General features: G+C 38.9%; 2 long non-coding RNA genes across 2 annotated transcripts in view; one reads left to right on the top strand and one right to left on the bottom strand.

The window, feature by feature from the left end:
* The window catches only part of LOC147907624 (uncharacterized), a 155,326-nt gene that overhangs the window by 64,560 nt on the left and 72,880 nt on the right, over positions 1 to 17,886 (bottom strand). The window lies entirely within an intron of this gene.
* On the top strand, positions 4,745 to 17,829 carry LOC105146132 (uncharacterized). The gene is made up of 2 exons (XR_846147.2): positions 4,745 to 9,418; positions 17,709 to 17,829. It is a non-coding gene; the product is annotated as an uncharacterized LOC105146132 (long non-coding RNA).

The following is a 17,886-nucleotide window of genomic DNA, read 5'->3' as shown; positions in this document are numbered from 1 at the left end:
CTGCTGAACGCATTAAGTACTAGATCCATTAGTTGACTTTATTGCGCGACGACGATCGTTGATCCAGAAGGTAGATGGTCCATTTCGAGCACGAAGTAGCTTCGTGGACAGCGGTCGTGCGGTCAAATATACCCGCTCGTTAATATTACGGGACCAATTAATGGCAGATCGGTGGAAATGCTACACAGTCGACCCCCCTCCCCCCCCCCTCACTTCCAATTCGAGAAATCACATTGTCGTACTTGCGCCCGCGTTGTGAATTCCGCCGCCTCATTCGGCGGTGGGTCGTCGGCGATCGTTAAAAAAAAGAAGGCAATTAGCGTCGGACGCGTTTGATCGCGTCGTAAAATCCATCGGTTGCGATTCATCCTCCCCCCCATTGCTTCTTCTCCTTTTTCTTCTTCTTCCGGCGCGTCCGTTAACGGAATGGCAATTTAACAGCCGATAAAGCCCGACAATGGTGGTGGGGATAGATAAGGCTTCCTCATGGTGTCCCGAAGTTGTCGGGATAGGAAGAACGTTATGACGAATTAGGCCACCCTCGCTTCTGACACTGCCAGAAAAAGGGAAGAGAACCTACCCCAACGAGAGATACGTTTGGGATGTCGTTAGTTAGGTCGATGGGCGATTTATTTGATGCTGTCTGGCCGAAGGTGATGCGTTACTACTGTGTGGTTAACGAGGTAAACTCTCTTCAGCCTCACGAATCCCAGCCTGACCCCTATAATTGTGATTTCTCAGGTAAGCTCTTAGGCTGGATTTGTACGGGACCAATGTTTCAGATGCCAGATGAATTTTAATTCTAAGTATTTCTTCTTCGTACAAATTATGTTGAATAATTCATAGTGATGATTAATGAGTAATAATGACCATAATAATGTAGAAGTTTTAAGCGAATAACATGGAAAAAAAGAAGATAATCTATCTTGGAATTATTAAGTTACTACAAAAAAGAAGTTCTATAATTAATGTGTTACAAATATTGTTTTAAAAATAAATTTATGTGAAATGCTTTTGGAAACATAGTACGTATTTCGTTTATACAAGACAGTTCTGACAAAAACGTGTGTCTGAATAATATCGGTCGCTACTACTGCATTTAATAAAACGTGTCAACTTATTCTAAGCGTTATTATTAAGCATAAAAGAGGAATTAAATAAGATTGATATGATTTTTCACTTTGTATCTATAATCTTCATTCGATGGCCTTAAAATATGCGCACCGTAAATCGTTTAAAAGACATTCCGCATTTTTGATGCAACTGTAAGCTCTCTCGATTCGTCTGATGTCTATGTTAACTCTATTTGAGATTTTAAAATTCAATGAGCCAATCCGATCGCTGACTATAGGCGGCTCTCTCTGTGCGAGACCTCTCTCGCGAGGGAGAGAACGTTAAAAAAGAGGAAGTAAAGAGAAGGAAACAGGGAAGGATATGCCCTTTGTAGTACCGTTAACGGCCCTCTTTACTCTCTCAAAGTCTTAGCAGATCAAAAGCTTTACGTTCGATGGCCAACTTTTCGATTGAATGTCCTCGATGCACGGAATCGTTTTGCGGTTCGTCTGATACACGAAATTTTCCAATTAATGGGATCAATTATGCATTACTGCAATCTCGAATCGACTCATAAGTACAACTTGGACCACTTTTCTATTTTATTTTAAATTTACGTCATATCGATACCTTTCAATTTAATTCACAATTATTTTCTGTTTAATTGCAATGAATAATTCTTTTGTTCAAATTATTATTTAGTATTATTTTTTAATTTAACTTTCTCATTTGTTAAAAATAACTTACTTTTAAACATTGATTATATTATCTAGATAAAAAAAAAATTAAAATTGCATCATTGACATAATTAAATATCCTTCCTTGTCTCATTTTTGACCGTTTATTATTTCTCTTTATATTTTCTTCGAGAGTATATATACTTATACGTTCTAAATATAAAGAAACGCGCACAAGAAATGACATCGTCGCAAAAGATAATTTCATTACAAAACAGTAATACTCCGTTATTATTTGTGACGCTCTTTTTCGAACAACCCTGGAGAATCTGATATCTATGTAGGAAATTATCCCCCGTAATCGTTACAGTCCCGTTCATCCCCCTTCGGTTGGTAGTAAATTCTTGAGAACCGACCAAGGTGTCGGCCGATAACGACCGGCCGTTTACTGGGCGTATAAATGAAAAAGCGAGAATCCCGCGCACCGCGACTGGAAGCTCGTAATTCTGGAGCACCCCTCGGACTTCTAATAAATGCCATAAGCTGTTCGCTGAGAGCGAACATAATTCACTCCTCCCCCGCGTTACGTAAATGCACACGCGCGATAATCCAATAAACGCCTGAGCACACGTGTGTTCCGATCCTTAATAAATTTACCCAATAAATCTCGTCAATGTAATACGACAGTTACATAATCGTATTTTAGTCACAATGAAGGGAGAAATCTGATTTCGGTGTCGGTAGCCTGTCAAACATTTGAAAATATTTGCGATATTCAACCCACTTATTTTTCTGAACATTTTCGATGTTTGTGACAATTTTTTTCTGTGATGAATGAACTCCATAATATAAATAATAGAATACGATAATAAAGATGTACGTATATAAATTACATACTTATTAAAAAATTAGACGTTATTAGGCTTTCAATTTTTTTCAGAGTTTCACAGATATTATTTCATGCGCACGTATGTGTCGATGTTTGTGTTTTTAGAAGAATTGCAACTTTATCGAGCAGAAGGGTAAAAAAGTAGGGTAGGTAATTGCTCCAGCGAGATTTCTACTCCATGAATCTAATGCCGAAGTTACGGGCGGAGTTTGCCAAGAAATTGTATCAATATATAAGATATATATTGCGGTCATTTTTTAGTATAAGTACAGAAAAATAGTTGCACGCACCTGAGATTGAACGTATTTTCGTATCAAAATTTTAATAAAAAATTTCTAGCAATGTCATTATCTGACTGTGAAGAAAACAATTCGAATCTAAGAAACGAGCATCAAATTACTGGGGTTTCGTTAACTTAGTTAGCTGAGTGTTAAAATGATTCTATTTATGTAATTCGTAATAAATATAAAAACAGAATTTCAAATCTCCGATAGTAAAAATATAGAAATAGTCATATAAAATGACATATTGCGTTGTAATGTATTATTAAAGAGGGACTCATTATAAGAAACTTTGAATTTTATGTTTCTTGTTTTCTACAACGCCTGGTATCACTATATCACTCTCGAAGGCGTTAATATCAATAAATGTCATGATACACTTATCAAACGGATACATGGATCGGATGATTATTCGGACAGAGCTAAGCCATAAAAGCGCAAACAGTAAAATATTCACTTCACTCTTACGACAACGGCTTTAACGACGCGCGTCTCGTATTTGGACCGAAAATGGCACTTCTTTATTCTGAAGCGGCCACTCAGTATGCACACAAAAAAAAAAAAAGAAAATTATCAGTTATTAAAAATAGTTTATGCCAGGGAGATAATTTCTGTTCGTTCGTTCGTTAGTTAGAACGTGTTCTGAGAATTGGTCTTTAATGGGCGCGTAGAGTTTCACGTGAAACGTCTCGAGATCGTGTAGACGACTTTACGACTTCTCGTTCCAAACTTCGATACCACCATAGAAGAGAAAATGTCTTTGGTTTCAACTCGTCAACTCGTCGGCCCGACCGAGTAATTAAAATTGATGCCGCGTTTAGTGAATGTAAATCGTACCTCTGTCGTTGTGACGCAATACACTCCTTTTCGAAGATAAAAGGAGGAAACTATTAGCCAAACTTGCACTATTTCTTTTCGCACAACAGGTAACACCGACAGATCGTGTCGATTAGAATTAGTAAAACACGAAAATAAATGTATGTCTAAGTCGAAGAGACAATAGAAATTGAATGTCTATTAACGCACTAACTAAACTTCTACTTTCCTGAATTTATAGTACTTTAATTTAAAACATGAAAGAACATCGCTATCTTTCTTTGGAAAACCTTAGAAAAATCTGAATACAGAGTATTCATAATAAAATTAAATATTCTAATTTTTCCAACAGAAAGTTCTTTCGCAATTTTGCCACGTTATCTTTCCGGAAATGAGACTTCTCGTTTTCTTCTTTATTTGTCACGTGTTGTCGCGTTCCGCTATCGATTTCGTTGAATTGTCTGAAAAGTTAGGAGAAACGAAAGAGCTAAACTTAGAGGAACGCAGAAAGTCATCCAACGGCCGACACCCACGTCATTTTTTAACGATGGCACGACACGCAGTATAACTATAATAACGAGTGACAAAAGAAAATCGCCACGCTGAAGTCTCGTCGCGTGCGCCGAGCCATAACTTCGCGTCACGGCTGAACGTTTCGCTCGTCGTTACGATCGGCGAGCACGCGACTCGCACGAAGCGCGAACGACGGACTCGCGAGCTCGTCGGAAATGACAGCCGGCCGGCTATCCGATGCCGTTTCCGTGATTTACGAGGAGATAGTAAGGGCGTTTCATCGATTATGGCCATTTAATAGCCTGTAACCGTGTTTTACGAATTGCTCACTTTCGGGAAGAACTCGTAGCGAATTCGGTTGGACGTACTAATGCATCATTAAAGTTGTTGTACGCTTAATTTAATCTGTGTAAAAGTAAATGCAAATATTTTTAATTATAAAATACAGATTTTATTTTATTAGTTTTTATATTTATTTAAACGAATATTTTTATATCCATTTGTGCACAGACTTTAATGTATGCCAACGCACTAAGTGCATCCAATCAAATTCGCTATTAGACTCTGGAAAGATTAAGAATTTTTGGAAGTACCCGACTAGAATTTGTGTCAGGTTAATCTTATATGTTATAAGGACCTGATTTGGTTGACGTAAGGTAATCCTAAATAAGATATACCTAATAAAGTTCTCAGGTTTGAGTATGGTTGACCTTTGTAAGGTTGTATGTTATAAGGACCTGATTTGATTGACCTAAGTTAACTTTGAATAAAGTACACCTAAGAAAATCCTTATCAGGTTTGAGTATGATTGACCTTTGTAAGGTTGTATGTTATAAAGACCTGATTTGGTTGACTTAAAATAATCCTGAATAAGGTATACCTAAGAAAATTTTCGTTAGGTTTGAGTATGGTTGACCTCGTTTCTACGCAGCCACGCCAAGAGATGGACGAGTTGCTCGTAAAAAGAAAACGTCCACAAGTTCTATAAGAAGGCATATGCAAGTCGATTTGAATAATCTCCTAAAGTTATAAAGTTCCTTCAGAGTATGCCTTCTGGACCTCTGAAAAATATATTTTTTGCTTCTTTTGGAATATGATGCTAAATTAATAGCATTTGAACAATTCCTGACTTAGAAATTTATCCAATGATTTTAGTAGATTCTAGGTTGACCTTATTTCATTATTAGGTCCTGATGAGGCTCTGATAAGGACCTTATCAGGACCCGATGAGGCTATTCGGATGAGGACTCGATTACTGTGCTGCGTTACTGATTGATCAGATCTCGATGAACTTATCTTATCAGGACCTGATAAGATAAGGTCAACCTAAATAAGACCTGCTAAATTCCTTGAATAAATTTCTAGTCGGATACTTCAGATTGTAAAATGGAAAATTCCTAAAAAGAATCAAACAATTCAAGTTATTATTAGATTGTCGAAAATGTTCTGAATTATTATTCAGTTTTTATATACAAATTTATTCAGAAACAACAATCATTTCTTAAAATTAATATCATCATGTTCAACAACCATTCGCCATCGATCTGTTAGTTTATTGTCTCGATATTATTTGTTTAGACAGCATCAATTCTACGTGTTCAGCTATCATATAGTCCCGATCTTATATCGTTTGACTGTGAGCTGTCTCGTTCAATAAAATATTTTTTGCATAAACGATGAAACTGATGAGCAAGTTGAAGCAATTTATCGTGAGTTCTTTGCATCTAAGAAACCCAAAATAATACCGAGACGAAATTTAGCGACTAATAAATTCATGACAAATGGTCGTTGAACATGATGATATTTGTATTTGATTATATTTATATTTTGAGTGAGAAATAATTCTTGTTGTTACGGAATAAATTTGTATATAAAAATCGAAGAATATAATTCAGAACCTTTTTGACGACCCAGTATTATATCATTACAATCATATTATTATGTCTTATAAAAATATTGAAGAAAGAAGGAATATATCTTCATACGTCTGATAGTTACATTCTTACAAGCTCTTAAAGAAGAAATCTCTGTGATGGAATCTCTGTAGCTTTTAAAACCTGAGTAATATCACTGTTGCTTTCAAGTTAAATAAAACCCACGTCGGTTCGTTAGGTATTATCGATTGTTGTCGAGGCGAAGTTTCTGTTTGAACAAGACAGGACAAGAAGGATTCACGCGGACGTGTTAGCAAACTGCGCTTCAGAAGAAAGCGATTTGGGTTATGGAGCTCTTCGTGCCAGGCTCTGGTTCTTGAGGGCTTGGATTGTCAGTAGAACGAGCATAGTCGCGAACGAGCGCGTGAGTGATGGGTGAGCGAAAAGCTGTTCCGAATGAGCCAGGGCGGCCAAGGGAAGGAGGTGGGTGAAAGGGAGTAAGGTTCGCCAGTTCGCAAGCAATTATCGCGCGAATCGCGCCACTTGGCAGCACGTAGATTGCTCGGCGTTAGCTATATCGATCTCATTTGGTTCATTTCGCGGTTCAACTTTGCGGCACGATCGATGATAAGAGCCGTTAACCAAGACCTCTATCTCGTTCTTTTATCTGCGTTGCTTGTAGCCTCCCATATTCATTCTTATGTTTCACCATACACTTTAATAAAGGATAGAGTTGAGATAATATCTATTTTTAAACGGTTAAGATTTTCTTGGAACATGGTTTCCTCATAGGTAACTTTTCCTTTGAAATTATTACAAGTAAGAAAATTATTAGCATATATATATATATATATATGTATGTATGTATAATAAATGAAATGTTTACAGTAAATCAGCTTCTGCAAAAAGGTACGTGAAATTTTACAAGTCCAAGTTTTTCTCACGCTATCATTATACTTATTTAATTCGCCAATAACGCATACAAAGTAAGACGAATTAAGTCCGTTTCCGCCGAGGAACGTACACCACATGTCGGCGTTAATTTCCTTCAGTTTCGTAATTACGCGTGCCATAATCACTCCTCTCTCCTTACTCATCTCGGACATTCCGACAGTAACATCGCCGACCCTCACTCGCGCGATTATAATTAACCGATCGAATTGAAAGAGGGAAAGGCGTCTCACGCGACTCGTGTTTCAGCGTATTCGAGTCCCGCGTTCTAAAAACGCGGAACACGAGGCACGGTAGTTTACCCTCTCGGTCTCTCGGCATAACAACGTCCACTGAGGGCCCGGGGTATCATAATATCGTGTATACGTACATATATAATGCGATGGCAGACAGCAGTACAGGGACCTTCGCTTTGCGAACACGAGACTGCTCACGTGCGTACGCGCACATTGCGCGCCAGTTGTGAATCTCTACTAAAACTGACAAATTTCAGCTCTTTAATGCGCGTACGTATAGTCATTTTAAACTACCTTATATGAATCTGCACAGAACAATTATTGAAATATAGAAAAGGAAGAGAGAGAGAGAGAGAGAGAGGAGAGAATCAGTGAATGAGATGAACCTTAAATTATAATATCTTAATTAATTTTCAAAATAATACGTACTAATTTATTGCTAGAAGAAGAGAGAACTATTTAATAGAAAGTGTCAATTTTTCTATTTTTATATCCATATTACATTAATTTTATTTTTAGTTTCTTTGTTGCGTTTCTTTGCCACACAACTCAGACAAATGTCCAAGACGTCAGAGATCGTTGACGAGCAAAAATCACGGTGCCATGAATAATGCAAAGCTAATTCTGGGATGTTAAAGGGCTATCGTGCGACGACTCGTGCAATTTGGGAAAAGCCTGGCTTCGTAAGTCTCAAGGCAGCGGCTTGCTTCCTGCCAAGTCGCTAAAAGCCCTGTAAATTATTGCCGAAAGTTTACAGGGTCCGCTGCAGGACGCGCGCACGCATCCCACCCTGCACCCCTAATTGTGCTAATTATTATCCTGCCGCCGGATGACGAGGGGAGGCCAAGAAGTCAGCCGGGTTTCGTGATGTCGTGGCTATGTTTTATGGTCGCCAACACGAAAGGCATCACTGGCAAATCATCCAAGAACTTCCAGACAACGTGACAATCTCTCTCAATTGAAGTATCGCGAGGTGGCGAGCAGTAAATTCTTATCTGGACATTCTCGGGAATGATTTGACAAAATAAACTATTCCATTCACTGCGTAATAATTAATAATAAATAAGTTACGTAAATTTATACTAGACGTTTCATTATTAGCAGAAGTAGATGAGATACTTTTTCAGCATGAGACTTAATAGAATGGCTGCTTATTCTATTTCGTAACACAAGTTTCGTTCTATCTTTGCTACTCACTAAGGGGCCTATTCTGTAACTCTTAACGATTCTAACGACATCGTTGAATTATCATTGCGCAGCTTTTTTTACTGTATACAAAATCTGCGCAATGACAACGATATCGTTGTAGTTATTAAGAGTTACAAAATAGGTTATAAAAGTAATAAGGCTCAATAAATCAAAATAAGTAAAAAGGAAAAAGGGCTACGAGCCTAAAACATAAATTGACAAACTGTATGAATAGTTAAAAAATAAAATAAAACTATGTCATAAAATTAAAAACGTAAATTATAATTTGACAATCAGAAGGTGAACAAAACGTTGATGATACAAAATAGGTCCCTAAATAAGAAAAATAGAATGACACTAAATGGAAAGTACCTAAAACAAGTACATCCAAACAAATATACGTATGATCTCGTTAAATTCTTAAATTGCGCGGAAGTTTCAGAAGAACGTGGAGTTTCATAAATGAACCGAAGGGTTTCCTTGTCAATCTCGCGAGTTCGCGCGTGGTTGTGGTCGTGTATACGGCATCCGTGTACAGGCGGATATATAGATATATCGAAATGCTGAGCAGGTGTGCACACAGAGACCATTCGATAATACAAGCCCGAGCGAGGGTGGCCGCACGCCGAAGGCCGAGCACGCCAGTCCGTGCTCAGACGTGACTCGCGAAGCAACCCTCATTTTTTGACCGACCCCGTGCATCGAGAAATCCTCCATTAGATTTCCGTCTCCGATATCGACCGGTTTATTGGTGTTGAGGTGCGTAAACCTATGTCGCGTGCGCCGATGTCGTTCTCGTTGGAGCCGCCCGATACGTCGATCAACTGTCGACATTGACCTGTCAACAACGAAAAACCAATAAAAGTTAATAAAAGCGCGTGCCCGACTGAATCGAAAAGTGTTTTCCATTGGTGAACGAAGAGACAAATGGATTTCGTCGGTATGTACTGTTCTCCGGTGACGCATTCTGAGTTATTGATTTTAAAGAGAGAGCACAAGTTAATGGTTACAGTAAAGATTAATCGTAGCGTATATTATATGTAAACTATCTATAAACTTTTAGAGTAAATCTCACTCTTAATGATTGAAAATTGAGCACTCTTCCAAGACTAGTTCAATTTTTACTCTTTAGATTGAAGATTTCATTCCAAGAATGTAGAGAGATTTTTGATACATAAATTAATTTCTAACTAAAATAAATAAATTGCCTAATAAGGATCTCGGTGATTGTTAAAGCGGAAACTATTTCAATTATTTGCGAATTATATTTTATCGCCTTATAAATATTATTTATGCAACGGAGATTCTTGTACTCAATTTATTTACATTTGATTTATTCTTCGAGCCACAAAACTACTTTTATTTTAATTATACTAATTTCATAAAAGCTAACGATTAAATTACTATACTTTATTACAATATTATGCAGCGATAAATGTTAGTTTAATTTATTTTTATAAATTGCTCATATATAGTTTTAACTAAATGCCCAGACCGATTTAAAATTCTACAGACATCATTTAGATTATCGAAAGCCAAACAATTAAGCCAACAATTAATATGTTAACATAGTTTTTTAATGTAAGATTTCCGCCGAGTCATCTGTTATTACAGCCGTTGGATGCAGCTATTTGGGAAACAAGAGCGAAATAGCCGAACGCTCTGTTGCATTATGACTTTATCTGCGTCATGCAAGTCATCGATCTGCGCAACATAGTCTGCATGATTGGCTCGGTTCCTCATGGTTCTTTTCGTTTTTTTTTTTTTTTTACATGTCGTTAGTGCGAAAAACGTCAAGTCTACCGTTCAACGTTATTGATGATTTCTACATTGTCAGCGATACTGTTGATCGTAATGAAAAAACGTGGTTCTCGAAAACGGACTTTAACGGCCGCCGCGAGTTCTATAATTATTAAGCGATAAAAACTGGCTAATGCACAAAAAAGGAAGGGGGATATGCTATTACTTTTTGTTGTGCTACCAATGTGTTTATTCAAAATCATTGTTACATCAAATAAAGAAATGTGACAATCGACCGACCGTATTCGCAAACACGACGTGGCATTGAGGAAGTTAATGCGATCGGCTGCGTTCACTAAAGCGAGAAATTTTAATCCTGTTATTTTCGATGCAACAGCATCATCGAATATGTAGTGGTAATTTTTTGTTCGTTCCACTCGAATATAGAAGTATACGGGCAGCAGCGATATGGCCTATAAGATTCTCTTCTTTCGAAAGAGACTTCGAGGTTTCTGAAGTTAATCATTCTCTCAATTTCTATCTTCGAATGTCGTAACGCGACTCCCAGACGCGTTTCTTTCTCAAAACTTCAACCTCGTTGAAGTGAAGGGCGATCGCATGGGTGTGAACGGAAATAAATCAAAAATTGATGAAATCGTGTTAAGCATGGCGAAATCGGCGAAACGGTTATTACTGAATTTTTAACAGACAAAAAAAACATTAATTTCTTTTAATTTATTTTCATTTCTATCGATTCTTACAGCTTTCCATTGATATTTCTATACTTTTAATAAAGAAACACGATATTATCTTTATAATCGTATTGAAGCAAAAGTTTATTAAGTCGGAATGATGAAGCATTTTTGCATCTTATTTCTCCAGAATAGTTTACAAGATCTATCGTTAATTTAATAAAGAAAAATTTGACAAATAAATCACAAATATAAAAAGTAGCGGAATAAATCATTTATTCAAATATCTTTGTTTTATTGTAGACTTTTTCGTAAGTCAATAACATTACAATAAAACTAATTTCATAGAAATAACTTTGTAGGAATTATTCTTATAAAATTAGTTTTACTACTTTATTGACTAAAAAAAAAAAAATCAACGATCAAAAAAGGATTTCTTCAATTTAAATACCACTATAATAATAATTATCCATCTCAGCTCAGTCTCTATCACTTCAAGTACATATTTCGGCTCACAAAATTACTTCTTCCTATTTTCATTCATCGCGTCCAGTTTTACGAAATAGACCACCGATTGGCGGTGGCGAATGGAACAAAAGCGGCCGATGAAGGCGAGTATCGAGACAAATCGCGTTGCGTAAGACATCGTCGCCACCACCTTTTTATTTCCCGGAAATCTCTCGATTGGATGTTATACGTCGAGGAGAGCCTGCTAGGCAAAAGGATGACAGGAGTGATCGAAGGCGCGCGCAAAACTCGCGCGCGAGTGTGTTGCCGAGTGTGAGCAAGCGAGCGGGTACACGCGAGAACGATCGCGCTATCCTTGATATTTAGCGATTGATTGGCAGGATTGCCAATTTGCTCAATTACCGGCGAGTTTCGCGGAACAGCGAATCGAAATTACATGGTCGGTGCGACGCCTAAGTTTGCGCGAGACGGGACCACAGCGTGTAAGATCGTCATCTCTCTCTCTCTCTCTCTGTTCCTTTCCTTTTCTCGGCCAACGATCGCTGCCTTTTAGATCCGATCGAGACCTAAGGGCCTCGATCGGATAAATAAGCCATGCCCAACAGATTCGGGAGCTGGGGATTTCGAAATTTCGGAATCCATCGTGCTGAGCACCGTCCAAATCGAGTGCTTAATGCCGGACGAGATCGATTAGGACGAAACGGTATATTATTATATCTATTTGGACACGAAAAAGAACAAAAGAATAAAATGGGCAAATTATAGGCGTAATAGCTATATAGATATAGATTGCGCATTCCCTGATCTTAGCATCTGTGATCCGTTAGAAAGAATTGAATCATATCTCTCTTCGACTCAATACTTTAGGGAGAAAGAGAAAGCGATATGATTCGAAACTATTTTACTCTTTCTAAACCGATAGTGACAATTTCACAGGAATGCGTAGTCTATTCTTATTAATAGGGTAATAAAACTTAGTTCATATATTGGTGCACATAAATTGTTTTGAAGTCACGATAAATTTCTAGATTTCTTCTAAATTTCTTCCTCCCTGCAAAGTTGAGAAAAAAAAAATTTGCCGCAATAACGTAATTTTACGGTACACCGTCTTTTTATTTATTTATACAACGTTGTCTGCTTTTCTCCGCTTAATTACGCATTTTCCACTTTCGTCGCGCGTTCCAACGAACGAGTTAATTTTACATGTCTAAAACGAAAGTATTACAACGCGTGCGAGGCAAGTTGCATACAAATGAAACGTGGAATATCTGGGCACGATATTTCAAGCAAGTGCATGAATTGCGTGCGTTGCCGGATTTAGCATGTTTGGCACTTTGGTTAATGCTGCACTGCAGAATTTCCACGTTCCATGGAACTAGGAATGCCCGCATTAACGCACGGCGATTTGACGTGTGCACGTCAAATTTGCCGCATTGTGCCGTATTTACCCCGGGAAACGGCCGCTTCAATGGGGCGCACGAAGTTCAAACGAAGGACAAACGGTTATCGTAACACACATTTTGCGCGTGGAAGTTTGAACGCGAGCCATTTAGATTTTCCAATCTCACCCACACGTCCACTCGCATACATACATCTCTTTACACATCCGCCTTCCTCCTTCCTTTCTCTTTCTTCCGGCCGTATTTTCCTCGGTCGTTTCTCGCGGAGGGTGTTTCGCGCAGTCGTGGCGGCTTTTCCACGCAGCAGAAAGTCGTAAAATTCCCGAGGGCATAGGCGAAGTCGGTTGACTATCGATTTCACGTGTTTCCTTTCGGAAATTGCCTTGTTTTTCCCTCCCTCATTCTTTTCCTTCCTTTTTTCCTCTCTCTTTTTCTTCTCCCTTTCCTCGTCCTCGTCCTCGCCCTCGCGCTTCGGGTCATAGCGAAGATCGATACGATATCGCGGACCTCACGATCGCCTGGGTGGTCCTCCGCACGCAGCACCGGTTAACGGCTTCTGGGACTGATTTAATTCGGCTACGTGGACCGCCTAATGCCACTCCGCGCTGATTCATTGTCCAGCTCACACTCGTTCATTTCTTCTCTTCATTCTTTCCCGTGGCACTTTCGCGCGGCGCGCAAAATCAATCTTCCATTACGTTTATTATTTCGAGTCAAATTGCTTAGAGCGGCAAGATATTTATCTTCTAAGCACGATGATTAATACAAAGTACGTCAAACTGACAATGGCGCGCTAAATCTCGGTATATCAATATTGCGAAAGTAAAGGAAAATATACACCTGAGAAGTGTGAGATCGTTTGAACCTTCAAAGCATAAAATCCCCGTTGAACTATCCATCAATCGATTAAATCCTCCCCTCCTTCTTCATTCCAACTGCTGCCGTTCTATGTTCTTCCTAACGAATATCAATTTGATTGCCGTCTAGCCGTTTCTTTGCACAAGCGGAAGTTATCGGCAAGCAAGCGGAGGGTGGACCGGCAGGAAGAGAAGAAAGAAAGGGGGTGGCGTTTTAAATCGCGAGGCTCGCCCGAGCCGTCCGGGTAATCCAGACAGATGGGACTCGTTAATGGGACGCGCGAGTAATTTGCAAGAAATCTAATAACACCGTGGCCTCCCACCCCTCTCCATAACTCGTGGCTTGACTTTCCGCCTTGCAGTCGCCCCTTTCCTTCTCCCCCTGCAACCCTGGCCGATCCTTCGTCCGAGGACCGTCTAATGACAATACACGGGCGCCATGCTCGTGAAAATTAAAATTCGCCCGGGGGTCGTACACGACGTTCTCGTAACAGCGCCTCGTTCGTGGTCGTCTCGTTCCAAGCACGTGTGAGTGCGTATACTGCGTGTGTCCAGGTGGTCGTGAGAGATTGCGATGTAGCGATGGCGCCGATACACTCGCGAGTTATCTCTCAACACAGCATCGCACGAAAGTTCAGAGGATGGTCGAGGATTTTTCGACGATTTTTTTCTTTTTTTACGTACTCTAAAATCCTTGGGGTGAGATCTAACTCTAAAGAGTGAAATCGCACTCTTGAAAATTGAGCCACTCGTTTCGACAGCTCAATTCGTCACTCTTTAGAATTAGATACCACTCCAAAGATTTTTAGAGAGCATACTCGTTATTTCTCTACTGTAATCAATCATGATTTATTGTTAAATAATGTAATTATAGTTATATTCAATCGCGCTTCTTAATCCTAGAATACCATGATTACGTAAATTTTATCTACAAATGTGCGAGATTACTGAGAGTTAAGCTGTGACATCAGGAGCTGTCCCCTCTAGGATGAGATAAATGAAGATTAAATAATCGTTTTAAAAAAATAGTTCATTTCACTTCCCCTTATTTTGCAATACTTTTATAACTTCTTATTATTTTTAATATTGATAATAAAAAAATATTGTTTTCGTTCATTTAAGATCTATGCAGCTTTTTGGTCTTGTTATTGCTGTAGATTCTTCTTAACTAGAAGTCTGGCTTTTATTTCAAGTTTGCTTGAAAGACAAGGTAAATACTAGTAAGACAAACCTCTCCATCGCTACCGCGTGTCGGTATACGGACAGTGTGCGTGCGTGCGTGCGTGCGTGCGTGCGTGCGTACACTGTAGAGTGTAGCTCGTGTAGAAGAGTGAAAAGACGACGCGGGGGAGCGCGGAACTCGTTAAGCAGTTTGCGGTTCGTCTTGTCTTTTTTTTTTCCACCCGGGCTCGCCTTTAACGTAAACATATTCCGCGAAGAGATCAGCATCTTTCTCCCTGCGCGCACCGCTTTTTCTTCTTCTTTATTTCACCTACCGGTGTGTCTTTCGCCTCCCCCGCGTATCTTTGTTTCTTATTACGCATCGGTTTCCGATGTCTCGGTCCATTCACGATGCGCGCCGATTAAGCGAATCTCGCTAGCGTCAATTTGGAGGACAATTATTCTCTCAGCTCGTTCATTGACTCTCTACAGGCGAGTGCTGCAAATTTGCAACGTTCATTTTAAAATTAAATTCGAGATAAATTCGGGTAAATTCAGAAATGTATAAATTAGTTATACTTGAGAACAAGACGGAAATCTATGTAGCATTGAACACTGAAAAGGAATTAAGTATAGCACCTTCTACCTGCTTGCAGAAAGTTGATGTATAAACATCGATAGATACTTTATTTTACGATATGTCTTTTTTTTTTAAAGCAATAAAAAAATTGTTTTTTTTTTAATGACAAGACGATCTCTAGAGGATTAAGCCTAAAATGATGTCGATCATATCTTGAAGTCGCAAAGGAAACATCTGCTTCGTCCTCTTTCTCTTCGAGGAAGATTATTATAACAAATATCCTGCTCGGAGGTTTATTTTAATAAGTATAAAAAGCAAAACGATCGTTTTCAAACGTGACTCAAGAGACTCGTTTTATTTAGCGCTAAATGTAGCCGTCTGTTTCGGAATTTTATTTTACCGATACGAAAATCACACGGTTGCAGAGCCACAGGACGAGACGAGAGTCAGATGGTTGCATTTAGTGTTAACTGCGCGGTGAGAATGCGGGCCTATGATCGCGAAAATATACGATCGATATACGATCGTACTATCGTGGTATGCAACATGGCGATCCGGCGAGATTAGACCGCCGATTAAAATTCACGGCGTGTCCAGGCAGTATAATTTGATTTCGTAGGTGTTCGTGCAGATCGAGTTACGCGAGCTGGGCGGAATCGCGAGAGGAGGACTCTCCCTCGCGCGCACATTTCTCTCCTTTTTTTTCCTCTCCCCCAACCCCTTTCGGTCGAAACGCAAAACGCGGCCCCGCGGGCCTCACCTTCAACGACCGGACAACAAACTTTGACGACTATTAAAATTGAAACGCGCTCATTATCGATTCGCCACGCTAATCGAGCATGGTGAAGCGCGGACTGACGGATTCCATGAGGTTCGGGTTACATGGACTCGATTATTTCGTTCGATTAGGCACGAGATCGCTGTGCCACGGCACTTTCTCGCGACAGTCTCGTCCGCTCTGCCTTTGAAACTCACCCATAAATTGCGCACCTCGTAAATACTTCTGCGACATCCTCTTACTTAGAGTGTCATATTATTTCTACATGAAATATAATAGAAAGTCTAATAAGGAAGTAAAATATGAATATATTGACGCCGGTTATTTCCAGAATCAAGAATATTGAGTCCTCGTTTACAAAGGACTCGCTTAATATAAAGTACTTTAGCATCCAGCTTTGATTATATGAATGAAGTTTGAATTGAGAACTGGAGTGAATAATTATTCCCGACATTACAGACTTACGGGTAATATATAATATTTGTACAATATAATATAACAAAAATATAATTACATAATTTATAAAACAAGACAACATAATTTTACGTGATACAAAATTATGTCTCGGATCTCGGACGAGAATATTCAATCTGCTTCGGTCCTCCGCAGTCATAACTTTTCTTCTAATTCTGGAAATAGATTGGAGGCGCTAATTAATTATGCGCATTCGTCAATCGTATCTCATAAGATCTGTGCCGTGGCCGACGATTTCGGATCGTTTTGGATTAGCGGGTGGTCCGATGTGTCGGCTGGGAGGTGGTGATGGTGGCCGGGCCTCTTCGTCAGTCTAGATCGGTCGCATTAAGAATCAGACGGCATTAAAGCGTTGTTTAGTAGGCCATTCTGAATTTTAATTCCCGCGCTCGGCAACGTAATCGAGGTGTGGAATAGATTAGTTTTCGCTCACACGACTATCAGCTACTTGCCGCAGGGCTCTGACTGACTGACTGACTGACTGACTGACTGGATCGCAGAATGACAGTTAACTCCCTCTTTCTTCATCTTGTGCATTCTTCCTTCGTTTCTCTCGTTCGATCCTTTTTCACACACATATCTTCTTTTTTAATATTCGCATTTACTTTATTCTTTTAACGATTCTAGAAATTATGCTAATTATTGCAATCTGTTATCTATGCATTTTTATTGTCTATATAAAAAACGATAGCGCTCTAAATCATACAAATTCAAACAATAATAATTTAAAGTTACACACACAACTTTAATTTTATAATTGAAGCAAAATATATACAGTAGGATGAATATGGATATAATTAAAATATAAAAATTTTCAGGATGTAATTCAGGATGTAATAAACTGCATCTCTACAAACACAAAATCAATAAATAATTTTTATATTAAATCATCAAGTTTGATTTTTAATTGATTCTTGACTATTATTTTCTAACAACCAAAAGTGAATGTAAAAAAAATCCTATTATTGAATTAATTTCTTTGCATTATATGCTACGATTTCTTAATAAGCAAAAATCATAATACGATTTGATATACTTACTCTAATTCAGCCTGTCCGAAATTTTCCTAATTACTTTCAGGAGGAAACGGCAGTGACAAACGACGAGGCCGACGGAGGGTCAAGCTCGCCCGATGAAGATGCCGCACGAGATCGCGTCCGAGCACTCGTTTGAAACAAAACAAAAAAAAAAAAGAAGAAAACGTGGCCGCGGTTCAAGGTCGCTCGTCTGGACCAAGTTCGGAGCTCGTTGTTGCCGT

The sequence above is a fragment of the Acromyrmex echinatior genome, chromosome 13 (genome assembly GCF_024713525.1).
Source record: "Acromyrmex echinatior isolate Ae372 chromosome 13, ASM2471352v2, whole genome shotgun sequence".
NCBI lineage: Eukaryota > Metazoa > Arthropoda > Insecta > Hymenoptera > Formicidae > Acromyrmex > Acromyrmex echinatior.
This window is presented reverse-complemented; position numbering and strand designations above follow the sequence as displayed.